The sequence below is a fragment of the Cyrtonyx montezumae genome, unplaced genomic scaffold, assembly GCF_038088225.1.
Source record: "Cyrtonyx montezumae isolate F1298 unplaced genomic scaffold, pur_monq_1.0 scaffold_0, whole genome shotgun sequence".
Taxonomy (NCBI): Eukaryota; Metazoa; Chordata; class Aves; order Galliformes; family Odontophoridae; genus Cyrtonyx; species Cyrtonyx montezumae.
The window spans coordinates 9,837,607-9,864,034 of NW_027071824.1; positions in this window are offsets into that span (position 1 = coordinate 9,837,607).

Here is a 26,428-nt window from a genome sequence, read left to right on the forward strand (position 1 = left end):
CCCTTGCAAAATTATACCCAACCCATGTGTGGAGGGTGGTGGTGGTGAAAGTGGAAAACTGGGGGGGAAGAAGGGGGGATCTTGGGCAAAGAAAGGATTTAATTATATTGGAATTAACTGTAGATTACTCAACCGGACTGAAACAAAATTAATTATAAAACATTTATTTTGAAGAAGTCGAGCCAGAAAAAGCACAATGCTGCCAAATAATATTTAATGATTGTATTCAAAATTAGAAAAAGAAGCCTTTGGGACTCTCAGTAGATCATTGAAACCAACTGCTCTTTTGATGAAGTATGTGTCTTTCTCAGATTAAATTACAAGTGCTGTCTCTTGTTCTCATGAGATTCTGTAAACCCATATTACGTTGTTTTATTAAAGGCAAAACAAAAAGAATTAATTGGTGATCACAGACTTTCTATGAAAGCACGAAGGAGAGTTTTAACGAGCAGTTACTCAACTGTCTGCTCCACACTGCTTTTCCCCAACCTGAGCCTCACACTTTCTACGGTACTGGGAGAAAGTACTTTTCTTGAACAATTTCATATTTCCTGGCCCTGCTTATGTCTTGTAAGTGACGACGTGTCTTAGAAAATAGAGCAACAGAAGAGAATGACGGTTGAGTGAGTTGTGAAAAACACAAGGAAACTTTTTCAAAGAGAGAATGGATGTGTTTACCTTTTGCTTTGGCTTCAACAATGTCTAGACACAGCTTTACATGCTTAATGGTAACTGCAGAGCCCTGGGGAGAGCCACCTCGCTCGTTAATGCCCAGCACTAATGCCTCCTAGAGCCATTTTCTCCAAGAAGGTGTTACATGGTGCCACTAAAACTGCCAGAATTGAGTTTGGCAGGGCCTGGCAGGGGTCATTTTGGCTTCTTGAAAACAAAATTTTACAGGCTACTGGTTTCTTCTGCCAAATGCCTCTAGTCCCGGGACAGGATGTTCATGGACTACACAACCCTCACTCTATGGGTACATATTCATTGTTAACAAATTTTAAGCCATTCTTTAGTTTTTATATTGATTTGATGACTGAAGCTTACTGAGATGTTTTGTGTTGTGAATTGAAATGTAGTTGCAAATGGGAAAAATGTTAATTGGATTGGACAGCTCTGTGTTAGATTTCAGGTGCCCCACAGCTGTGAGTCTTTTTTCTTTTCAACAGTGTTTTAGTCAAGAAGTGGAATTAATAGTAAGTTTATCTTAACATTTCTGATTTTTCTGCCCAGTTTGAAACTCCCACTGGGAGATAATTGAAGTCTCTCCTGGGAGAGTTTCTGCAGCAAAACTGTTTGCTTTTCTAGTTTTATTTCTGATGTGCCTCTTAACAATTGACAGAGATGTTGGATGTGTTGATCGAGTTTTAAAAGGGCTGTAGGTGATGAAGACAGAACAAATAGCTGGTTTGGAATGATACCTGGTGGACTGTGTTTAGTTAAAAAAGAAAAGGAATTGCTTTGTTAGATTTTTAGATGACAGATTTGTAAATTTTAATTTATTATTTTTTAATTAAATTGTTAGTCAGATTTTCTGGATTTGCATTCCATCATAACGTTTCTTGTTAACTTGTACTGTGAAGGGTCTGTAGTGTGTAGGATAGTTGGAGGATTGAATGATTAATCTGTCACTTTCAGACTGATGCCTTCTATATTTGTTACAGGAACTATCCTCACAGGGACTGCTCTCCAAAATGTTTTCTCTTTAGAGAGTTTTTCAGTGACTACTCCACGTTTTGGCAAAGAAAAGCCTGTGATAACTCTCCTGACTTTGGCTCTACATACAAATGTTAAATATGTCTGAAGTTTAGAATGGGAACTCTCATTCAATTTGGAGGGATTTGGGAGATTTTTGTTGGTACTGGATCTGACTATCATGATGATTTATGGTCTTAGAATCCTTCATGATAATACCTTATTAGCAAACAAGGTGAAAATGAGTGGAAATAAAAATTCAGGGCCCAGGCTGATAATTTCTGATTAACACCTCATCTGTGAGCACTTCAGTTAGTGTTCATGGCTCTATTCTTGTCTAACTGGGAAAGGGTATACTGGAGGTAGATAAATTTTTTTCACTTAATCCATAATAATTTTTGATGCAAATTAAATTTTGTGAATCAGACAAATGTGATAGAAAAATAAAGTTGAAAGCTGAAGAATAATATGGAGAATCGTAAGAAAACACGAGCCGTATCTTTGTCCTAGATTCAAAGGAGCAACAGTGCTTCCCTACAGGTAGAGAATCAGGTGTCCCTTTTGCCTTTCTACCACTGAGCCAGCAGACAGAGATAACATTTCAAGAATATTTTAAAAAACTATATCTACTTGGGGAGCCCAGCCATTCTTGCACTGATAGTCTATCAGACTATCCCAGCAACTAGGAGTAGGATCAGATGCAAAGCAGATCCCAAATGACTTCCTCCAGGGAGAATGGGGCTTGACTACTGCCTGTTCCTGCCACCTCATGACCGTCCCAGCTATGCTTCTCCTGGGTACTGCTGTACAATATATATAGCAATCAGTACAAGTAAATCAATTACCTTGGCCATTATAACAGCAATAAAATGGCTATAGAGAGAAAGTAACACCACATCACTAAGGTCTTGCCTTTGAACACGTTCTCAAAGATATAATTAAAAACCACCAAGAGCTTATTCCAAAGCCAAAGTTTGTAAGTGATGGGTCTGGCATCATGCCTATTGCAGGAAGGCTAATTACACCATAAATTAAACTTTTTTTTTTAGCCAAACATTATGACCTTTAATAAAATTGTTTTTACAACCAGCTGTCAATAAATCATCCAAGAAAGCTAGTGAGAAATGTTCTGTGAGCACTTCACTTCTGCAAATTTCATTAGCTGCAGTTTATTTGGTTTTGTGAGCTATGATGGTTTTTAAATCTCAAATTAAAAGCTCCAAACCATAAAAACTAATTTGAGAACATTAGCATCTCAGTCTTTGAAAATGAGCCTCTCTAATTGCAGAAATTAGTCAAGATTGTATAGCGATCAGGAGATCATTAAAAAAAAAACAATAACAGTGCTCAGGCAGTGCTTGGTTCAGATACAGCAGGTCCAGAAAAGCTCTTGTGAGTATAAACATAATGACAGAAAAAATATTTTTGGTCAGATTGATTTTTAAAGCCTTTTAATCTAGTAGTGTGATTTCTCAGACAACAGTTTTCTGGCCTTACTTATTCTCCTGTACACATCAGGCCTTTTGAATTTGGACATGTGCAAGAAGTTATATTGCATATTGTACTATTGTGTATGTAGTGATGAAGTATGGGGTAACGTCAATAGGCTTTATTTCAGGAAGTCTTTTTGTTTTGCATTCTTGAGGCTTCTGTACTACTTCATGATAATTACAAATATTTGGAGGAAATATACTATAATGCTTGATTTGTGACTTTAAGATGGACATATTTTAAAACCAGGCATTTTTATTAGATTGGTACCAGAAAATGAAGCTGTTAACTTTCTAGTCCTCTTGTCTCATAAAGCTCTCCTAAGTTGCAGAGTAGGTTTATTTTGTGCTTTAGAAAATCTATAAAGCCTTCAAATATGAATCTGATGAGACAAGATATCAATTTTTATTCTCATGTTCTCATTTATTTTTGGAATGTAGGTTTCCTCACATTTCTGTTTTACTCCCTGTAATTCTTGCACTCACTGTTCATGTGACTTTCTATACCTCGTTTATGTGGGATATAGGTCATAAAAGTCAGATATACCTTGCTGAGCAGTGCATAGCTTCCATGGGTTCTTGTTTATACAGTTGCTGACATCTCACACAAACAGCTTCATTCTGCCCTATGGTTTATAACTAGAAGGTCCCCTGGAGTTCATCTGTAAAGTGTGTGATTACTCCCTCTCTCATATTTGGTTTCAGGGACTCTAAACTTGTAGAATCGTATAATTTTTCCTTGAGGTTGGAAAAGACCTTCAGGAACACCATGTTCAATGATCAACCACGCTGAATCCCATCACTAGAGCATGTCCCTTAAGTGCCACAGCCACACACCTCTTGAATGCTTCCACCACTTCCCTGGGCAGTCCATTTGAGTGCTTGGCCACCCCTTCTGTGAGGAAATTCTTAATATCTAGTCTAAACCCCACTAGAGCAACTTGAGACTTTAAGTGAATGTTTATCAAAAGATGAAGGAACACAAGACTTCCTAGCACGTATTTTTACTGTCAGATTTTACAAACTACCGCTTTCACTGTATTCTGCTATTTTTCTCCCAGACTTTATTTCCTATCCTCTGCTTCTTGTCACAAGCATTTATGTGTTGTGGTCTTTCAGAATTTTTTACACAAAAATGTAAAAATGCTTCGAGTCTTTGCTCATCACTGCAGATCCCCGGGTAAAACATCTGATGCACATCGGGTGCTCTGAGACAACCACAACCACATCCCTCCTTCTATAAGCTCCCCTGCATCTCAGCCTGAGGCACTGCTTTCCATGCAAGGCTTTTCTTTGGGACTCACAAGTTGTCCCATTCATTTATTTCTTGCCACACCTTCAAACATACTTGTACATACACATGCAATACTAAAAAATTGATTTCCAAAACCAAACCCTTCAGTACTATTTGTATTGTTCCCACCTTCCAGTTTCACGCGTAACGATGAATAAATTTTGACAAATGTATGCATGCACTTATCTTTGATGTAGTAATGGAAGCATCCAATTATGTGACTTGCCTTCACAGAGTGGGTTCCCCTTGAATGGTAGCACTTCACAGCTTTGCTATGTCTGAAAGAGTCAACATTATGTTTACATTTCTCATACGTGTATTTAGTCAGACTGGTGTCATAGCTATTCTGGTGGTCTTCAGTGTTTTCAGACTGAATTTCAATTAACACAATGTTTTGTTTTGTGTTTACTTTATTATTGTTGTTATTATTATTATTTATTATTATTTTCCCCCCAAGAATTTGATTATACAACTTGTAACCGTCATTTAAATGCTTTGGAAAAACTAATTTGAAAAATGGGAAAAACCTAAAACCAACCTGGAATTTGGATGTTTAGATGTCAGCCCTGAAACTTCCCATGAGAAAAACAAATTAGTTCTAAGGAAGATGAAGTCTTCTGATGAAAGCAAAAGAAATCCGAATGTATAAATATCGATTACCTGGACTCCATGAAACATACACACATACACGTGCCTGCATGTGCACACACGATGATAATGCTGATCTGGACATTTTCCTTCTGGCTTCATTAATCAACTAGCCAATTACTCTGAAATATTTCACTTCAGCTTCACAGGTCTGTTTTATGTATATACAATTTTCAGCTTTTATTTTGTTTGAGGTTTCCAAATATTACTTGGCTTGCCTTTCCATTATTCTTGAATGGCTGGAAAAAAAAAAAGATTACAGACCCCCATGGACTGATCTAACACAAGGAGGCAGATGTTTTTCCCTTTTCTTGGGTCACATAATATATTCATTTTAAAAACAGTAATTCCCCAAAAGATCATCTTGAGACAAAATACCAATCTCATATAATAGTAGGCATCTCCTTCTACAACCATTTATCAAATGTGGAAACCATAAGCACTTCAGTTGAATAGTCCCTATTTAGCTCATATTAATTAACAATTTGAATTCGTATAACATTTTCCATGTCAGAATTGCCTTGACGAGCAGTATATGGTTTTCACAAGTTCTCTGTCTAGCAGTCTATTAATCTCATTTTGAAGTTGTTTTTTTTTAAATTTTAAATAATGAAGAATTGACTTTTCCAAAGATACAGAATAGAAAAATACTTTTCAGAATTTTTTCTTCCTATATTGATTTAATAGGTGATCCCAAAAAGCAGGTGCTCCCTGTGCATTCAGGGCAAGTCTGTCAGTGAGAAAATAGTGTCACTCCATGTGACCCTTGCTCTGTGCTATGACCTGCCTGCTAAAGTTTTCTATAAAACTCATTTTCATTTGATTTGTTTTTCCTTAATCATTTTCTTGCAACAAAAAATTCCGTTTCTAGAAAGAGGTGGTATAAATATTAATTGTTTCAGTAGAAGGTCACATCTACTATGTGCATAAAGCTTGAGGGAGATGAAATCCAAGGACTTCCAGCAGCAATTGTATGTTCAAGTCTGTGTGTCAGTTTAAGACTTTACCTGAGGCCTGGTACCAGGACTGGGGAAACCCATCAATTTTAATGAGTAAGTGATTCCTGGTAGCTGCAGGCTCATCACAATTACACTATAATAAAAAGTTTCCTTCTGAATTTTCTAAGTTTATGTTCTTTTGTTGCATTTTTAGCCAAGAACAAAATTTTTAGCTGCTGAGTTAATACAATTACTTCGTATGTGCTCCGTTATTTGCCCTCCAACGTGAAGTGAAAAGCAGGAGTTCTGTAGACTGCTAAAGAGTTGCTGGACTGTGGGAGTGCTCAGGGTAAAGCTAAGATACCAAACACCTGTTTTTCACTAAACTTGAGGATGTTGGGTAGGTCAAGAGGGGAGCTGCGGGTTAGCTCATTTCACTGTAAAGCAATGAAAGCCATAAAATATTATGAGCAAAAAGCCACCTGTTCCAGAATTAGTACTTGCTGTCTAACTTTGTGGTTTAAATTGAAAGTTCAGTACCTAGGCAGACTGTTTTCCTTTTACTCAGACACAGCCTGTCAATTGGTACATTGCCTTCACAATCAGCTCCATCTTAAAGCTCTTTGAAAAACATAAAAGCAGGTGCACGCATGCATCCCTTCCTCTCCCAAGCACAGCACGCTATCAGTAATGCTACTTTTCTATAAACAAAGCATAAAAATCAGATGAGTGTCAGAAACTAAATCTGATACCAAAGTACTAGGGAAGATTTGCAGAAAGATAGATCCATCACAATGAATGGCTGAGGCAGTGCTCCCTGATTTGCTTCAGGTGTTGCATTTTACAAATGGTTTCCAAGCTCTAGCTCCCCTATGAAAAAGGTCTCATAGTCCTTCTCTGTTGGTCAGAAAAGCTGATGGTCTGGTCTGTACTGCCAGGTATCAGTATGGAAAAGCATCAGTATTTGTATAATTTGAGATTTTTTGAGGTTGGAGCATTTTTGTTATTTGTTTCTTTGTTTGCTTTTTTATTTTTTTCCCTGACAACATATTGATTTGTACAGATTCAAAATGTAAAAGTGGAAGAAAATGAGCCAGTCTTTCAGAAGAGCTGCCGACGTGGTAAGTGTTCTGTAGTACGAAAGGAGCAGGATGCCATCGTGCCCTTCCTACGCTGGCCAAAAGAGAACTTAGTGAAGGCAAGAACAACCAAAAGGGGGTTTAGTGCAGCTGGTAATTCCTGAGATGCCTGCAGAGGAGGGGAGTACTATAGGCAGATTTACTGTTTTCTTCTAAAGGTAATGTCAGTGTGGTTGACTCTCAGGGACTTAAGGACTAAACGCTACAAACGAATTGTTCACCCATTGTATGATGTATTTGTCTAGTTGTACACAGGACATTTTGTCCAGAAAGATACTGTGAGAACCTCTTGAGAGCTTCACTGAAACTAAAAAAAAATTACATCAACTGGCTTCCCTTTGTTAATTAAGTGAATAACACTGTCATAAAAGGAAATTAAGTTAGTTAAACTGGACTTTTCCTGGGGAGAGAGAAAGGGAAAGGCAAAGGTACTGGGACAATGAATCATGGGGCTGAGGCACACCATTTCTATACATGCTTTTCTCCATAGATATGGCTTGTACGGTCTCTGTGAAGAGAAGTTTGAGTCAAGGCCCCTTTTAATGCCCTCATGTGAAAAAGATGCGTCCTACAACTGGGACTTAGTGGTTATGGGAGCACTGGGAATCTGCTTCTTAGCTCCACAAGGATGTTTGTGCCAATTAAATGATGTTCTCATCACACATCTTCTGGTGGACTTTTCTTATCAGGAAACATGAAAGAAAAACTTTATCTTTAGTAAAAAAAAAAAAAAGAAAAAACAACCTCCATGTTTTTGAAATATGATATATTGGGCTTAAGAAATAGCTGTATGAAGTTCAGGCTTGCAGTACGTCATCTTTACTGTTAACATATATTTGCCAAGCAGTATGACAAGCTCAAGTGAACATTAGTTTGGCTGTGTTTCAGTGGTTTGATATTTTCACATTTCTCTGTGTTTTTAATTATTTTTCTAATACTTCTTCAGAGAATGCTATAAGTTTTAGTCTAGCTTTGATTCCTCTTACTTTGTTAGTTCTGTGTTATTTAAGCTGCAGGATTAAGTAAGGCAATAACCAGGTTAGTTTTTCAATCAGAAGAAATGAAAAGAAATAGAATGGTTAGAAAAATGGAAAGGATTGTCACAGTCTCTGTAAGAACTACACGTAGATATTAACTGATAGATTTTAATGCCTGTACTTCAAAGATGGCTTGTATGACTTTTATTAGAAAAGCCTTAGAAAAACCATAAAAAGCCCCCCAAAATCATGAGAAGATTAATGAAGTGGCTATTTGATTTAGTATTTGTAGAGGCTGATATTTACGTAAAGCGAAATCTTATATTCTCTGCACACTCCAAATCCACTTCCTCAGTTTCTGAGATAGGGCAGTTGACCACTTCCAAAGCTCTGTGGTAGCATGGTTTATAATTCTTTTAATAATCTTCTGTCTGATAAACATAAAAAATCATGAACTGGTTTGATATTAACATGGATGCAGTTTTCCAGTGTATTCCATCACTTAATAGAAACACTTAGTCATAGATCTGACTAAGACTGAAGCAACAATATAGCTGTGGATGAAAACTCGAAGGAATCCCATCCTGTCTTATGAAAATGAATGCTGCCGTGTAATCTTAAGTGAAATAGAGGAGTGTGGCAAGTGAGACCATGCAGGAGATGAAAGCTGAGCTTGGAGAAGGCTCCCCATAGCATCCTGGGGGCTTGCCAGGGCTCCAGACATTGTGTGGGTGGAAGCCACCCTGCCTACTAAGAGGCAGAATAGAAACTCCGCTCTTTAAAACTACTGAAGTGAAATATTTCTGTATAGCTGCATCAAAAACCAAACAAACAAAACAAAACAACCCATATTGCAGTTTCCAAGGGCAGTTTCAGCTTTGTTATTGAGTCATTTTGAGTAAGTTTTTTCCTTTACATTTTGATTTTTGCTTCTTGAAGAGCCAGGTGTTTACTTTGAGACTAAGGTAGCAGGAAGGCTTAATAAATTTCACTTGCTTATTTTCTATGAAGCAGGCTATTATTTTTGCAATAAATTTATATGATCTTTGTGCTGCAAAGGTATACAATATCACATTCTAGGCATCTACTCAAATTAAAGAAATGTGGCAGCTTTTTAATGAGTCCAAGTATTGGTCTGTGTGATTGTTTTATTTTTGTGATTTAGGTCAATTACATCCTATTAGAACACAAACAAAAGTAATCACTTAAGTATTTCCTTAGGTCTTTAACTGTGGTTTAATGTTTTTTCCTAAACAGCTTCTTTTAATATCTTTAATTTGCAATATTTTTGCTGGTGCCAATTGTTCTACTAAAGTTTTGCAATGAACGTAAACCACAGTGGTTTGTTCATTACACTAGATGCCTACAGATTTCTTCTTCTCTGTAGCTATGCCGTATGATTTTATGTGAAATTGATTCTGTACAACTGTAACTAATAGTATTTTCCTGGAAACCATTGGAACATCTTGTACCAATGTTTACAATAAATATGTAAGAAGAAACTGATATCTATCTAACATTTTCCAGGAAGATGTGAATTAATGCAACGTCAGCCTTTGACTGTCTTCCAAAGGGAAAATTTGGGTTTTCTTTTGTTTGTGTGGAAACTTGTCATGCTCTGTGAATTCCCCTGATATTTTTTCAAACTTCAGACTCTTTTTAAACATTGTCCATCCATCAGACATGCTGGTCTTATGTTCTGCCTGTGAAATGTTAATTGAACAATTCTGAGCTCAACTCCCCTTCTTCAAATTCTCTGTATATATAAAAAAAATACAGCTGTTAATAACGTTTATTTGGCTTCCATTTAGATACAAAAAAAAATCCATTTCAGGAGGTTACTGAAAAAAGGTTTAGACTTAATATGTGTTCCCCACATATTAAGAGCAATGGCATGTGCTGTAAAGAATAAAAACCACAACACACAGACATCGGTCCTCATGGGCTAATGGAAATCTAGACCTGATTAAAAACCCATTTCATGACTTTTTTATTGCAGGAGTGGGTTTGATAGCTGTCAGTGTACAGGAAAATTGCACATCTGGAATCTTACTGTGTACTTGTGCTGGCTGGTATAACTCAACCTGCGTGTCAGATTTTTTTTTTTAATAGCCAAGATTTATTGGGTTTCTATTAATTTTTTAAAAGTCTTTGGTAAGTATGCTTATTAAGTACTAAATTTTTACCCTTCACAAATTAAAAGCTTTATTTTTGTAGTGAGCAGTTTCCTTTAAAGAAAAATAAGAAAGTCAGAAATATGCATTAGTAATGCAGAGTAAACTTATTTGGTTAAAAACGCACCCCAGTGGGTTCCCAGGGATGGCTATTTTGCAATTTGTTTAATAAAAGTTGCATTTTTTCTTGTGGCATTTATATCTATTTATGGGAAATCTAAAATGAGATATTAAACAAGTAGCAAACTCTTTGACTCACAATAATATCAAGAGTTTATTTTCCCATTAGGACAGTGTATGCGCTTAGGAAGTTGTAAATATAGTTTAAAAACATTCAGATTTGCTTGTAAAATATGAAACTTCAGTAAAGAAGAGGCTTGTTTCCTAAGTAATGTCTTGGAGAGAAAAGAACAGAGCTACAGAGATCAAGAACTTCAATGCTGTTTTTGATATCGGATCTAACCAAAATTTTAATTCAATATACATATTTTGTAATCATTCTTAAGTTAAAAACAAGAACAGAGCAATGGAAGTAATTTGACTGTCCCCACATCCTTAGATTTTTTGTCTAGTTAAACTTTAAATACTGCTGTTTAAGAGCTTCTCTAATGACTTGGAAGATATGTACAGATGAAGTATTTATGTACTTTAAAATATACGATCTAAAATCAGTGACGGTCGGCATGTTGCCTGTCTTAGTCCTAGAAGCACCTAAAGATTGAGCTATACATATAAGCTAGTAGCGTTTTGGATAATGTACTCTACAAAATCATTTAAGCTCTGTCCTACTTGGCAAAGCCACAACGTTTTACAGTTCTTTCAGGTTAGGGTTACGAGCTGAAGTTGTAAGCCTTCAATGGGAAAATAGCCAGGAGGGGATACATTCTAATCACGTTCTATTATCTTCAAGATAGCAGTGTTTTTGAAGCAAATTACGAACTGTTTATTAGATTTATACACAGTATATGTGGACATACATTTAAGTGTAATTCCAGTGTTAAAATGACTAGCTATAAAAGTCATAACAAAAGACCTCAGAACGACACTACAAAGTACCCAGAAAAGTTCAGCCAATTTATTCAGCTGACATGAAGAGAAAGAAAAATACACTTTTTTGGGGGGTGAAGCCACCTACAGGAACAATCATCCATCAAGTAGTCATAACCTTGACACAGCTAAATCTCCACCAATTTTAATTGGACAGAAACCAAGTTAAATACTCATGTGTGAGATATTTGGGTGTTTTGTGCGGTACTGTATTATTTGTCCCAAAATATGCTGGTGTTTTCAATTTCTTAAAGGCAGTTGCAACTTCTCAGATAATTATTCATGTTTTACAAAATGTATCGTGTGTGTTTCTTAGTATCTTAGGAAGAATTATGCATGAGGATTAAACAGTACTTGTCAAAGTAAATGAGAAACACATATGTTATGAAAAAAATAATCTAGATTTTGGGTTTCTTACCAAAGAGAAGTGTTCAGAAATAGTATTTTATTTGATGATGCTGTGGTCAGTGGAAGTGAGAGAAATTCTGGTGGTGTTTGTTTGCTTTCCCCTGGCTGTGATTTGTACTGGACTCTAACCTGGGCTCTTTCACTGTTTCCTATCTTCTTTTACTGATTCCTCTAAAGAGATCTAAAGCTAGAAAGAGAAAATGTTGATAAACAAAGGCTGCTTTACCAAACAAGATTCCCCATGCGTCCACTCTTTAACCCCTTAATCAAACTGAGCAAGGTATAAAGTTACTGACAGGCTTGTGGACTTTGAGATTATTGGAAGGCACTTTTTTTTTTCTCCATCATGTGCCTCAATGAACTTCTCTGCTGATTTTTGTCATGTAATACCAACTTGTATAAAACTTTGCAGTTTATTTGAAAAGTGTCAACCCAGATTTAGCACTCCATGTTTAACCTCAAAATAAGATGAAGATAAAATAGGCAGCACACAGTAGGAGATATGTTTCACGGTATTTTCTTGAGGTACAGGTCTGTGTTAATGAACCAAGGAATGTGACTTCGTGAAACACTTTCTGCCAAAATCTTACAAACTTAAAAGCAGGAGGAGAACTGATTTTTCACACAGTTTGATAATGTTAGGGCAAGGGGGAATGGGTTTAAATGAAAAGGGGAGATTTAGGTTAGATATCTGGAAGAAATTCTTTACCCAGAGAGCAGTGAGGCCCTGGCACAGCTGCCCAGAGAAGTTGTGGTTCCCCATCCCTAGAGGCACTCAAGGCCAGGTTGGATGGGGCCCTGGGCAGCCTGAGCTGGGGGGGGGGGGTGGCAGCCCTCCCCACAGCTGGGGATTGGAACTAGATGATCATTAAGGTCCCATCCAACCTACTGTGATTGCATGAAAACCCTGCCAGTGTGCTCTGCTTCCTGTATAGCCATAAGGCTGAGTGGACTGTTTTCCTTCATAACTATGCTAGGTCAGAGTAGAGAGAAAAGAGCCAGTTCTGCTTCGCAGATCATGGCAAGTAGCTGTCATCAGGGCAGCCCTCCTGGACTTACCTAGTATAGGTCGGCAATACCTGGCCCGGAAGAATCAATGCTGATGCAGGATGGGTGGCCTGAGACCAGTAACCTAGCAGGAAACAGGAGGTCACCCTGCTCCTGTGCAGCACCATGATCCCAAGGGCCCTGCATGGATCCTTTGTGCTCTGCAGGTAGTTTTGGTGAAAATCTTATGCCAGGTGTGACCTTTACCACCAGTAAATGTCACTCAGTGAGCTGCTGGCCACTAATAAATCAGAACTGTGTTGACTTTATTCATGTTATAATTCTGTGGTGAATGAGGTCAAATCATCTGCCATTGCTCTGGGATGCTTGCAAAGATCCATCATGTTTGTTTTCTTTTATATCCAAATAGTGTACGTTTGTCAGTGTTTGCATGAGCAGACAAGTACTGTTAAAGGTTTTAAAATATCCCCATAGGATGGCAACTCTCATGTAGATTCCTGGGATTTGAGTAGAGGGAAAGACATTTGGTTTTCCTATTCAGACTTCAAGTGACAAGGAATACATTATGTACTCAAGTAGACTATTTTAGTTCTAATTTACCTTCCTAGTAAAAATACACGTTATTTTCAGTCAGATGCTGTCTGTTCTAGCTTGGACTTTTTCATATCCCTGTCTGCAGACTTAAAGTAGTAGGGTTGATTTATAAAATGAGAAATATTTTTGGCACAGATGAGCTTATAAATGATGGTCAAGTCAAGCATTTAAATTGTCTTGGATAGTTTTGAATCTCTATAGTCTTTCAGGAAAAGACAGGTTTTCCAGCCACAGAACCATTCCTCTAACCCTTTTTTTGAACTGTTCTTGGTTTCTGAACATCCCTTTTAAGGACGAGTCTGCTAGAGAGCTCAGGCTCAAAGGTACAGCAACTTTGTCTCATGCTTTTTTAGTGCCATGCAATGCTAAGATGCCTCAGAGTACAAAATAATTTTAGTTTAAAAAACTGGGATCTTTGTGAGCCTCACAGTTCTCTCTTTCAGGATGGTAATTCTCATCATTGCAACTGTCACTTCGTATTTACTGCTGTCACTGTTTTCTGTTAAAATGATGAAGCAGTGTAACGTCTGCAATTGTTACCGTCATCCTTGGTACAAAATGTCTGATGTTTCCTAGTAGACCCTAAAATAGAGAGAAGTAAGCTGAGGTAGGAAATGAAGCACTGACTACCCTGAAAAGCAAGAACAGAAAGTTGCTGCCCAGTGACAGTAATATGAAAGAGGAGAAGATGATGACAAATACAAGTCTTTGAGGGGAATATCTCAAGATTAAGCCATAGAAAGCTCTTGAGCGGAGAAGGGATTTTCCTGTGTCCCAGTATGAAAAGTTTGGTTGTGAGGGCTGGAACTACAGGAGTTTCTTGATGAAATATGGTTGAAAGAAAGAACACTTGCAGCTGCTTCACAGCTGAAGCAGGTTTTCTGCTTCCAAAAGTGGCATAGTGGCATGACAAGCCATGTTTGTGGTACTGGTAGCTCTTCCACAATCTGACAGTCATAAAGCATTGACTTGTTGATGTTAGCTTAGATAGCTTTCGAAAGATTAAAAAATTTTTTATGTTCTTTTTTTGATATTCACAGTATCTCTTACTGTTGAATACCTTTATTAACGTTTGTGTTCTGTAGAAACTTCTTCATGTTCTTCATGGAGAAAGGTTTATTGTCTGCTTGCAGAAAGGAAACTTTCAAGCCTTAGACCTTAGAAGACAGGAAACTTGATCTGGAATAACGTGCCTTAAGGGTTTTAAACCAGTCTGGGCTGCAGGTCTCTGTGGGTAAAGGACTGTCCTTCATGAATGGGCCACATCTTGCAATGGAGTCTGGTGACATTGCTGAACAAGAGAGTAGAAGCAATAAAAGCAGTTTTGCTCCTGTTAGATTTCAAAACGCTGAACTGAACTCAAGTTGAAGATAATTTTTATAACTTAATATTTTGTTCTCTGTGGTTTTTAGTTCCTTTCTTTAGCTTATTTTCCCTTTGCTGGCTTAATTGCTTCCTCAATTCCACCTACCTTTGGCTTTCCCACTCAGCTGGAAGTATGCATCTAAATGTCAATAGAAAAGAATAAGTGAATTCAAAAATGTTCCTATAAGATTCTGTTGCTGCTAAGGTGAATCATCTATAATATACCAAAACCACAGAGATGCCCCATCTAAACTAATGCCAGTTTAAATAATGTGCTGATGGGAACGTTCTGTGCTTGTAAGCAAGTTCACAGACTTCCTGCCAGAAGGGGGTAATTATACAAAGACCTCTAATAAGCTCTACAGTTCGTTTCATGGAGTAGAGGTTTGAAAGCTGAGACAAACGATAGACTTTCTTCCAGAAATATAGTTTAGTGACATTCCAAGCTGGAAAACATTAACCCTAGTTTATAAAATGGGAACCAAAGTGTGGAGATGATTATCTGGTTTGCCAAATATTTCAGAGACAGTATGGAAGACAACTTATGTGTGACAAGACTTCCAAGAAGTGATACCTCTGATGTGTGTGGAGTTGCTTAGCTCCTCGTTGCCTAGCAGAGTCCTACACTTAACTGTCTTTAAAAAAAAACACACACAAAAAAAACCACCTAATCAAAATGGTAGCCTTTTTTTTTTGTGTGTGTGTGCACATAAAAACACCAAATAGAAGGAGAAGTTTAGCTGACCCTGGCAGTTTTAATAGATGTGTAAATGTCGAGCATTTCTTTTATTTATTCTACTCATATTCAAGAAAAGCATAGATTTACTGCTTCTTTCCTTAACGGAACAAGTCAGTGAAATATTTCAAATGATGGTGCTTTTCTAAGCAACCTAGAATAATTAACTGCTCTAAAATGCTTCCTGGCTTGTGTTACCACAAAAACTGTTAAAGCAGTTTTACAAGCTGTTGTGCTTTATTGCAAAGCAAACACATAAAGTCATTTAATGAGCATTACTTCTTGCATCTTCTTGTTAATTTATGTAATTTGGCCCTATGATAAAAACAGGAATTGTTTGTTTGGAGTGGCTTAATATGCTTCTTAGTAGCTATGGTCATGCTGTATTTGTAATGTGAGCCTGGATAGAAACTCACTGTTCTAACAGTTCTATGATATCAAGAGAAGTTAAATTTGTGTTTGCTTAAAAATGTAAGGAATAAACCATTTGTGACAAAGTAGAATGCAGTGAATTTAGTCTATTCCATAAACTGGAATTTGGCATTTCAGTTCTATGCACTCTGCAGCATCCTGAGCCTAAGGGACCTTACATCTCCATGGTGTCCTTTAGGTTCAGTGTGGAAGGCCCAGGCAAGCAGTGGAAAGGTGGCCACATGCCTGTAACTGCTGTGCTGCACCAAGGGGTTCAAAGGCCCTTCTAGGTAAACAGCCCAGAATGGTAAGGGCGTGACATAGATGACCCAAGAGATCATCTTCCTTCTCATTTCTAGGCTGGGTGGTTCAGGGCAGTGCTGATTCCAATTACAGCTTGAGCACAGTTGCCAAATTCCAATAGCGCCCACATCTTAGGCAGGGCTTTACCGCCTCTTCCTGTATCACCATGCTGATATAGAATATATGCAACTGATTTGGCAGATATATAGATTCAAGAATAACTTGGCTTCATCTGCACACATTATTGGCAATTTTTCAAACCGTTCCATTTGCGTGGATCTCAAAGCCAGTCTTGCTTCATTTGCAAATGCAGTTACTTGCCTAAGTCATGCATGATGTGTTGTAATGAAGCTATTTCTCCAGTAAGTTTAGACCTGTTGGACAACCTTGTTCTGGACCTAATTGCCTGACAGCCACTGAGGAGTAACTCATAATCTGGATATGCTTGCTTGGTATCATAGTTCCCGACCTGTCAATTGAATGGATTCTGTGCAGTCATATTGCATTACAATGTGGCTTTTTTATAAGTCTTGCATATTGTACATTTTATCATCAATAGTTTTTTTGTGTCGTTTATCTTTTTTTTTTTTGTGCTGCTCTTATTTACCTTAGATACAAATGAAATATACAGGCTCAGTAAGCAGAGCTTTATGAATAATGCTGGAAGTTCTCTAATGTGGGAGTTTAAAAATGTACTGAATAAAAAATTGTATTTTTATGTTCTAATTTTCTGCTCTAATGGAGTAGAAAAATGATGAAAATAGGAGAGAGAGAAAATGCTTAGTGCTAAGAGAAATGTTAATATGAGGTATGAAAGAGACTGGGGCACTGCACAAGGCTTATAAGCTGGTGTATACACTACAGTAATTGACTTTCTACATACTAGTGAAAAAAATCATACCTAAGTTTCAGGCTGGCTTTCTGCATGGTACCAGTTTCCCTGTTGTTCTTCTCTGTTCTTCTTTACTGCCCTCAGCATCATTGATGACAGCTTCTATTTATTTTGATCATTCTGGTTTCTTCCAGCAAAAAGGGCAAGGCTGGGCCCAGTTCAGGCTGGAATATCAGGAAGAAGCAGGACATATGAAACTAAGTTCAATCATGTCAAAGTAATACCTAGTAGCCCAGGAAAAAACGCTGCCTGTACAGTGAGGTTAAATAGGTCTGCAGGTGATGTTGCTGGAGCAATAACACACCCTCTAATTCACTGAGTGCAGCTTGTGATAGGGCCGTGATGTGCCAGCTGGATAGGCTCCTGATAGAAATGTCTAGAAACCTTCTTATTAAACATGATTCAGCTTGTCTTTACTTCCCCTTCCCCTCTGCTGGTTTCTCTGAATTGCAGTTTCTGTCTTCTTTCTTTTACATGGTAGGAAAAATAACTCAAATGAAAGCTTCCATTCTTTGCCTTATGAACCTCTTTCCTCAGACCCCCTAATGAGAAATTGTTCCTGGAAAGTTTGGACAGTTCCTCTGTTTTCCTTAATACTTGCAAACACAAAACCACTGCCTCAGTTGATATATTTGTGCTGCCATATACTGTTTGGTGATTTTTTTCTTTTTTGACCTTTTTTTTTTTTTCGATCTTTTTCTTTTCTCTCTTCGAGGCTAGGACACAGCTTGTGGAAATATGTCACATTTCTGTGGTGAGGAAGAGTAGGAGGCAACAAATCTAAATCTTATTAGCAGCTTGGACATAATCTTCCTGTGAAAACAGGCAAATTATTTATTTCTGCACTGATACAGTGATGCTTACTTCATGGGATTATCGTAGACAGTAGCACTGTCAGAGTGACTGAGCAGCTCAGGTGAGACACCCAGAAAAGGTCTTGGTTGTGTGTTTGAGGACTTCTGGCAACTCAAAGCTCCTTGCTGGGATAGAGCAAGTGGGCTATAGCTGCTGATATCACCCAGATACTCTGCGATTCAATGGTAAATTTGCCCACAGCAGATTTTAAGCTTTTCAGCAGGTCCTCATCTGAGTTGTCCCCATGGTCCACCCTTTTGAAATGTTGATACAAAATATGGTATTAGAAAGGCTGGATATCCCTGTTATGAGAAAATAAATGGAAATGAAAATGCACTGAGCTGTCGTGAGAGAAACAGAGTCCCAGCAAAGAGCAGAGAGAGAGCAGGTGGTCCATTCCCTGCCAGATGCAAGTTTATTCCTGCATGTTTGTCTAAGCTATGCTTTAAAAAGTTCCAGTGATGGACCAAGCTGGCACCAAAGTGCAAATATTAGGGTTGATTCAGCTCATAATGTGCTTTTCAGCCATCTTCTGGTTCCCCAAAATAAACAAACTGCAGGGGTTAAGGAGTGCATTCCTCCTCACACGTGTCAAAAATCTCTGGCTTGCTGTTTGCTCAGTTCCCCATGTCCTATAAATTGTGCAAACTGTGTTCAGCTCGGATACATACTGCCTTATTTCCCCTTCTATTGCATAACTTGGCAATGTTAAAGAGACATATTTTTCCCGCTTCTTCCTTCTTGTCCTTTTCTTGAGCATTATATCTGAGACTGTATACCGTAAGCATTAATTGCTTTTCGTGCTTTCTTTGGTAGTGAGCGTTGCTTATATCACACCTTAAAAAGGACGTACTAACCCACTCCTTTGAGTACAATCTGTCTTTGTGGAGGGTGCAATAAAATGGCCCATACTTGGGACTGACAGGAGTTAAGAACAGATCTAGAATAAATTCACCTGGTGCTCAGCCCTACTGAGGCAGGTGTAATTTCATGGTGCTGCCTTACTGATTTACTTTAAAATAGCCATTAATAAGTGCTTGCTGAGAATCTTTAATTTCATAAATTCTCCGTGCTTCTTGCTAACTTTGTGACAAAAGAGATTTATACAAGCGTTGATTCCTTTCAAGAGCGGCCTTACCTGTTTTGTGGTACTACTTGTGAATTCTCATCTGTCCTACCTGGACATGTCTCCCTTAATGCTGAACTGCACTGAAGAGTAAAGCTTTCTGAAGTGCATAGACAAGTTCAAAGGTCTTAAAATTGCATTAGTTTATAGCGTGTAACTGGTTTATCTGACTGAGTTACCAAAACAGTGCTTCTGTATGCACATGACATGCAATTAAATACATCCATCTTCCTCAGAGTAGAATTGAATCAGCTTCCAGAATTTAGCTATTCTTGATATCTGCATGTAACACAGGATGGTATGGAAAAAGCTTGCCAGGTCTTTCTTTTCTTCTCTTCCTCAATGTGCCAGGAACTGTGTAATTAAATGAAGAAATATAATGTGAATTTGGGGCCGAGTGATGTGAGTTTCAAGGAAAAAATGTAGTAATGAAGGTGTAGTACTTCTGCAGAAAATCACCTTATCTCTTTATGCAAGACTTCTGAGACTGGATTTGTAGGTTTTCATAGCTGGAAAGAAACATGATGCTGTCCGTGGCCTTTGTGGACTGGAGAGCTGGTATGACATGCTCGCATTCTATTGATTTTCCAGATCCAAGAATGCTAACATTTTTCACATGCAATCACCCCAGTATTTACATTATTTGGAGATCTGAGGTCTGTTTTGATGCTTTATGAAGTCTGACGTTGCTTGAATAAACAAATTCTTAATAACTGATTAAAAAGCTTGGTTGTACCACTTAATCTGTCTGTGCAGAAAGAGGCATTTTTCCTCTGGGAAAGGACTAACCCAGCATTTAGTTAATCAAGTTTTAAAAGCTGTGAATTTAAGCTCTTTGGGATATATACATTACCTATTGCAGGAAGTTGGGAAATAAAAGGAACTTTTCAAATAAAAAGATGTCAATTTAATAGCAAAGGAGCTGGAAACAGATGTTTCACGCAAAGCATAGGAGTTGTATCATTCCTTTAGGTTTTCAAAGTCACTTCTTGTCAGATGCATTGGTTAAGAGAGAAAATTAATGAGCTGTGTTAAGTTTTATTACACAATCTTCTGATGTGGGAAAGCTTCCCTCCAGGAACAGTTCTGTGCATGGCTTAACTGATTTAGGCATGCCTGCTGCAGTACTCACCAGAATGTGTTGGAGATCAAAGTAGGGGGAGTTATTCAGGTTTTATGGCAAGGTAATTAAAAAAATATGGGGATTATTACGTATAAATCATACTTGCCTAGATTTGCTGGCAAAATAAAATCAAATAAACACATTTAAAAAAATGAGATTGGGAAAACATTCATCCACTTTCTTTACCGTTACAGATGCAAAGCCATACCCTGAAGTCTATGCAGATGACTCCTTTCTTTACTCTGCATGGAATTTGGCCCAGTTCCATTTTAGTGGCATTTCAATTTAATTAAAAAAAAAAAAAAGTCATACTGAACCCTCTTATGTTGTGACAATGTGAAGACTGGAACTTTGCACTGGGTGCAATAGACAGAGAGGTGGTCCTCTTTCCCTTGGTTTCTGAAGTGATTTCACCTGGCAGTTGATTCTCACAGATGTAGGCTCATGCGCCTGAGCATTTATCTTGTCAATGCAAAGTTAGTAAAATGCAAAAAGGACACGGGAGCTGACACTGTAAGTGCCTGTTTGGACCAAAAGCTTCTCAAAAATGAGGGTGAAAAATCCCTAGAAAACTCCAAGAATTTCTGTTCTCGTGCACACAGAAGTTTTGAGGTGAACAAGATTGTAGCTTGTGCTTTCTGCCACATAAGGGAGAAATGGATGCATGCACTATGCTCCAAACAAGGGCTCAGAAATTCCAGACTAGAAGGAGGGAGAGATGTAAATGCTGAAGTCCTGACTGTGAAATGCAGAAGGCATTTCACTCTGGGTGGAAGAGAAATGAGGAGTATTGTGAAACTTCTGTTTAATCAGAGGAGAGCTTCCACATTTCTGTCACATAAGTATGCAGAAAGGATAAGCTTATGGCTTCAGCTGTCCTGAAGGCAGTGACACCATATGAAGACAGAACACACATGCATATGCCTGTATAAACATATACACAGTTGTAGCCAGATTGTATAATGCTGTCAAGATTGAGCTTTCTCTTTCCAAGGATGTGCATGTGCCCTCTTTAGTCTAATTGGGTTTATGACTCTATTTGCACAAGAATATATAAAAGATATAAAATGCAAGTACTGCTGCTTTTGATGTGAAATAATATTTATTTTCTAGTACCAACTGTAGATCCCTGAGAGGGTACACGCAAAGTTCATACTGTAAGCTATGTGGCTGAAGAACTGGCAACTGGGTAAACAGAACATGCTTGGCTGTCATTTTAGCAATCCTTTCTGCAGCAGTCCTGATGTGTGTAGAGGAAGGGCTATTGCCTGGCACCTCTGCATGTATGTTCAGTTCAGATAGTGAAAGCCTACATGAAGCATCAGGTTAAAATTCCCCCATGCTTTGTTCTTTCAGGCAATAAAGTAATTTCCTGAAGAAACTGAGGAAGCCATCCCATGATGTCAAATGTTTAAATGTCTGACAGCCTTGTCCTTGTGTTAGTGCTCGGGATGATGGGTTTCTTCCATTGCTAATAGTTTTCAAAGACCTGGTAGATGCTGCATGCAATAAAGGTAATAAAGATGTATTAAATATATATTACCCGAAGCTGGGACTTGGAGGCCAGATCTGAAAGTCTAGAAGACCTCAGTCGTATTTGCGTGCTGTCTGATTATGCACTGCTATTGTTCACATGCGTACAGTCTTGAAAACAAGGACAAGAAAACTCATTGAGATTTTGAAACGACAATAATATAAAGCCCTTTTTAGGATTTAATATAAAATCCGAACAGTAAAGAATTTGGTAATGCATCTGGTTCTTGTTTGGTGTACTTCTACTGACACAGTTAATATAGTATTTGCAGTGCACACATAAAACAGATACCCCCAGATTCCTCCCTAAAAGAGTTAAATTTTTTTATAGTCATGTGCTATCTTTCCTGTTTGTTTGTTTTTCCTTCCATCTCTATAGCTTGTATTCAGTTTATGTAAGTTAATTTTCACAGCTTTCAGTAGGATTTGCTGTAATATAATGGAAGATGTAGTTAGTTATAAAGAAGGCTATAAAGATGCTCCTAAGAAATTTCTAAGCATGAGGGGAGACTGTTCTTGATAATTACTGAAGTCTATGGGAGAAGTAAGCCTCAAATGGGACTTTTTTTTGTTCTCAGGTGCTAATGATTGCATATTTCACTGCAGCAAAATAAAAATCTCCCTCCTACAAACCTATTTCGGCCCCCAAACTAGAATTTAATATCTAAATATTCTAGAAGCCTGGCCCTTCACAATTCAGTTTCAGACATAATTATTTCAGCATACTTGAAAACATCATTGAGCTGAGGGTACTATGGGTGTTGCTGCAGAAGTGCTGCATGCATGTGCAAGCATTTTCTACAAGATGTGATAGACAGGAGCATTCACCACCTGGCAACTTGTCCCACCCGGACCTCTTAGGTCAGGATGACTCCAGTCTTCTGGATGCTTAGAACAATAGTGAATATCTAAGTCCTTCTGTTTAGTAGGAAGCTGGTGGCTTTTACTGACTTATCTGGGGCTTATCTTAATTGCTGCAAATTAGAGACACAAAAGCAACATCGTTACATCGTTCTTTTGTGTCTGGGTTTGTTGGCGAATGTCTGCTTCGCAGTTGAATCCTGAAGTGCTGTGTTTCATAATCAGTTGTTGCTACCAGTCCTGCTGCTGGTGGTGGTGGTGGTTTCATTTCTCCAGTTCCCAGTTCTGCTATTTTGTGTGAAAAGAAAGAGGCAGTGCAGCTGGGGCATCCTCTGCCAAAATCTCTGCTCTGCTGGAGGGACTGAGGAAGTGCAAGAAGAGGCAGGACAGGCAATCTTGGTAATTCACTGCTCTGCCTCTCTGTTGCTTCCTGGAAGTCATATAATTATAGAATTGAGTCATATAATTATAGAATAGAGTTGGAAGGGACCCTTAAGGGTCATCTGTCCAGCTCCTCAGCAGAGAACAGGGACATCAGGTTGCTTGGGGCTTAATCCAGACTTACCTTGAAAGTCTCCAGGGATTGGGCATCAACCACATCTCTCTGCAACCTTTTCCAGTGCATCACTGCCCTCACTGTGGAAGACTTTTTCTTCATGCCCAACTTAAATCCACCCTCTTTAAGCTTGAACCCATTTCCTCTTGTTCTATCATCACAGACTCGGCACAGAGTATGAGTTCCTTGTTCCTCTGAGCACCCCGGCACCATGCAGCAACCACTCACTGTCTGTGTGCTGCTACTTTTCTTCACTAAGGAGTCCTGGGAGCTGCAAGTGTCAGTGTGCTGGGGGAACCCTGGCAGATGTGAGCTTAAGGACGTCCTTCAAGAATTATCGTGAGCCCTTTTTGCAATTGTGTTGATGTCTGTAGCTAGACAAGGCTGACTCTAAGCAGTTAGCATTTCTCCCTTTGTGAAGTGGCTTCATCAAAATGCCTTGAAAGTCTTAACTAGAAACTGCTATAAAAAACTGTTATTATTAGCTTACTATGCAACTAGAACAAAATAATATCCCTAACCTTTTCTTTTTATGTTTATGACCAGCAGTCAGCCTGCATGGACCCAGATCCAGGCAGATTCATGGGCACTGTGTTTTCTCAAGGCATAAATCATTTCAGAGGCTGCCTAGGGTTAGCTCAGACATAGTCATCTTCTCTGTTTGGAAGAGAAGCTAGCCACAGTTGTTAAACCATCTGTGGACAGAATTTTGTTTGTGCATTAATCTCAGTGTTGGCACGAGAGTGATCACCAGAGGTGATTCTATCAAACGAGCAACTGCTCCTCATTAACAGTGACTAAAAGCCCTAAAAGGGGGACAAGACCTTATAAAAACTGCTCACTCTGGCTCTAAAAGGATCAGGCACAGTGGGGAGCCTGCTCTAAACAATTGGGATGATCATGTGATGAGGTATGTGGCTTGGGCAATCTGATTATGGACCATCATTATCTCACACCTCCCTGACTGCTGCATTTGCTCTTTGCCTGTTGTTAATTTGACTTGGGGTTTCACTGTCTTTTTCTCTCAGCTATCTACACTGACAGGACCTTGATAGTTTCTTGTACAGAGCCACGTAGTAGAATGGTGTTGTGTAAATGGAGCTATATTAATTCATGTGAAGCAAAGGCATGCCTTTCTGACAAAGGTCTCTCTAATCTGTTGAACGTTTTATGTTAGTGGTTATTGATGAGAGCAGTGATTAGATAGTTATCTATAAGTCCTGTCTCTTCTGACTCTGCTGTTTCATATATGGTTTTATGGTTTAAATAATGGCATACACAGCACTGTTCTCCTGTACAAGATCTTCCTCACTGGTAAGTTAGATGCACTGCATATTCTAGCATGGTACCAGTTAAGCCAACATGCACCAAGGACCTTGCTGACTGACTCTGGTAGAGGTGTCCAAATGAGTGCCTAACATTGTGCACTGAACTTTTCAAGACAAATTCAATTACATTAACAGAACTGCTGTAGGAAAACCTTTTTACATTTTTGAGCAAATAATGCTCAGTGCAAGTACTTTTCAGTGGCACTTTCATTGTTATTAGGAGTGCTATTGTAGCTATAGCTGGCATTTCTGGTGTGACTATGCAAAAGTATGCTGCATTTGCTCTCCTGCATGTCACGATGTACTCAGGAGCTAGAATATGACAAAGTTTATGAAAACCAGAGAGAAATCAAATTTAAAAGATGATCCTAAATCTTTTGGTGGCATTACTTAGTTTCTCAATCAAATTATAAACAAACATTCTTATTTGCTTTCCTCTCTTGGTAACACCCTTCTCTGTGTTAAAAAGTAGCTTTCATTCATCTGGCACATAATCATTTACCTTTTACATATACATTTACAAAACACTAAAGCAATGTGAGTTTAAAGGCAAATTCTTACCAAACATGGAGAAAATCAACACACCAAACATCCAGAAAGCATCCACAAGGTGTACTTTGAAAACATGAAGCTGCTCAGTTAGGAGGATTTTCAGTTTTTGCAATTAACTCTACTCTAGTAATCCTACTGCAAGAAGGTACACACATCTGTTTGTCTTTCCATGCAGTGTGCATTGTAGCAGGTGGAAAATCAGAAGCAGAGCTAGTTGCCCTTCTATGAACTCCTAGATCTATTGTAAGGTTACTGTATTGGCATTTAGATTGTATGAAGATAGAACAAGTGACAAAAGAGAATAAAAGCCTACTCAGATGTCAATAAATTTCAATGCAGAAATTATAGCTGAAAGCTCCCTGGTACACTTCAAAAGCAGCTTCTGTTATTTTCTGTACTTGTTCTTGTATTCACTGTAGGTAAGCGACTGCTTTTCAGCTTTGTACTAATTATCATTCCTGAAAGTATTTTCCAGACTGCAGCCCCTTTATGGGCAGGTTTCTGTGCTCAGTGAACTGCAGGAGCAGTGTTATAATGTAGCCCTATAGAAGAAAAAGTGGAAAAAAGAGGCAAAATATTTTAATGGCGCATTGAGGCTATGATAAGAAGACTGAAAATAGTTATGTTAAAATGATTAATACTACAGCTTTTTCTCTAAAATAAAGAGCAGCACTGGTTCACTGTGGAAAGATGATGGTCGACGTCTTCTCCTAGTGGTAGGATGAGAGGGGATGGTCTCAAGTTGCACCATGGGAGGTTCAGGGTGAATATAATGAAAGATTTCTTCTCTAAAAGAGTGGTCAGATGCTGGAGCTGCTGCCCAGGGACATGGTGGAGTTACTGTCCCTGGAGGTGTTCAAAAAACATTTAGATGCTGTACTAAGGGACATGGTTTAATGGAGAAACATTGATGGTAGGTTTGACCAGATAGATCTTAGAGGTTTGTTCCAACCTTAGTGATTCTATGATTCTATGCACATCCTGACCTCTGCCTGTGTACACATGCTCACTGCATATTCTGACTTTGGCAGAAAGCTGATATTGGAATCCTTTTTGTCTTGCATTTGCTACAAACAAGTTTTTTGGCCTCCATGTGACAGATCAGCTATTTCTCCCCCGTTGCTCTCAAATGTTTTTATAACATCAGCCTTAAAAATCACATTTCTTTGGCAAATTTCTCCAGGATAAAGTCTGCCATAAAATGGAAGAAAAATGCCTTCAGGCTTACGAATTCTTCCTTGCTGTTATTTTGAGAAGTGTCTGTGTTCATTGTTTCTCTGAAATCTGAACTTTTCCCACTTGGAGACAGTTAACTCCCTGAGAATCTCGAGGAAACAGCATTAGCTGCTGATCTCCTTGCAGGAGGATGGGATAC